This window comes from Chiloscyllium punctatum, unplaced genomic scaffold (assembly GCF_047496795.1).
Source record: "Chiloscyllium punctatum isolate Juve2018m unplaced genomic scaffold, sChiPun1.3 scaffold_306, whole genome shotgun sequence".
NCBI classification, from domain to species: Eukaryota; Metazoa; Chordata; class Chondrichthyes; order Orectolobiformes; family Hemiscylliidae; genus Chiloscyllium; species Chiloscyllium punctatum.
In genome coordinates, this window is record NW_027310040.1 from 240,723 (window position 1) to 242,500 (window position 1,778).

Consider the following 1,778-nt stretch of genomic DNA (forward strand, 5'->3'; position numbering starts at 1 on the left):
AAACTTAGAAAAATGTTTAAAAAGAAGAAATCAGTAACCAGAAAAACTTGGGAAAAAACACTTAGAAAAATTTTCAGCAAAGTGTGAAAAATATTCTAAGTGTCAGCGGAGGAAAATGCTGAAGCATCGGGAAAGATTCGCAAACCTACGCCGAACATGTGCTCCGAAGTGCCGGAGGAATTGGGTGAGTTGAGCCCGGCAAATGGCCAGCTGTCGTTTTGTGCCTGCAGCCCGAAAACTTTAACTTTGTCTGTCGCGGAAGTCCGGACCGAGGAAAATCCAAACGGTTTTGACCGGACCGAGTTCCAGACCGATGCAGTCAAATTTGGAATTCAGACCCATTCAGTGCCACTTGTAGTTTTTCCGCAGTGAGGTTGGCGGGGTACCCGGAGATATATGGGAACACGATTTTTAGAACAAAATGGCGGCGCGGGACCGTTCTGAAAGGCATCCGAAAAACGGTTCCACGGGCATAGCACTTTAATGACAGGTATGAGTGCATGCCGGAGAGCTCTTGGAAGTCAAATTTTTGACACTTTGTCAATTTTTTGACAGATTTGACAAACTCTTTCTGTCTGTTCTAAGAGTCGGTCAGAGACTTGTGCGGCGGTCTTTTGACACTATTGGAGGGCGGGCAAACCCCACGTTGACTCCGGCCGTCCCTCCACAGGCGCTCGTGTCCAAAATGAAGGCGAGAGACGCGAGTGGCCTGGTTCCCTTGGGTGTTGCCAAGAAGGCTGCGGGCTGACCGTTGCCTGAGCACTCCCTAAAGCCTCTTGTGATGAGAGCAGACCTCGCGTGCCGCACGACCGGCTCTGGGAGTCGTTGGGCCGCTATTTGTGAATAGTCTGGTCCTCCTCTGCCACCCGGACAAGCGCGATGGCTCTGCCGCCCTGCGGTGCTCGTCACCCAGGTTTGGGGAACACGATACTCGTAACAAAAATAAAAGGCGGCTCGGGACCTGCAGGCGAAAGGGGTCCCGTGGTGCTAAGCACGTCGACTTCGGGTCTCGGTGCAAGCCGGAGAGCTCACGGAAGTCTAAAGTTTTCGGCACGTGGTCGAATCTTTTCAAAGGCTTACCCGGCTCTTTCCGTCCATTCTGAGAGTAAGTCAGAGGCCGGTGCGGAGGTCTCTTGACAATCGGAGGGGGTGGTGGCCCTCCGCAGGCGCTCGTGTCGAAAATGAAGGCGAGAGACGCGAGTGGCCTGGTTCCCCTGGGTGTTGCCAGGAAGGCTGCGGGCTGACCCTTGCCTGAGCACTCCCTAAAGCCTCTTGTGATGAGAGCAGACCTCGCGCGCCGCACGACCGGCTCTGGGAGTCGTTGGGCCGCTATCTGTGAATAGTCTGGTCCTCCTCTGCCACCCGGCCAAGTGCGATGGCTCTGCCGCCCTGCGGTGCTTGTCACGCAGGTATGGGGCACACGATGCTCGTAACAGCAAATAAAGGCGGCTCGGGACCTGCAGGCGAAAGGGGTCCCGTGGTGCTTAGCACGCCGACTTCGGGTCTCGGTGCAAGCCGGAGAGCTCACGGAAGTCTAAAGTTTTCGGCACGTGGTCGAATCTTTTGAAAGGCTTACCCGGCTCTTTCCGTCCATTCTGAGAGTCAGTCAGAGGCCGGTGCGGCGGTCTATTGACGACCGGAGGCTCCCATGGGTGTTGCGATGAGGGTGGAGGGCACAGAACCTTGCCTTAGCACTCCCTAATAAAGCCTCTTGTGAAGAGAGCAGACCTCGCGCGCCGCACGACCGGCTCTGGGAGTCGTTGGGCCGCTATCTGTGA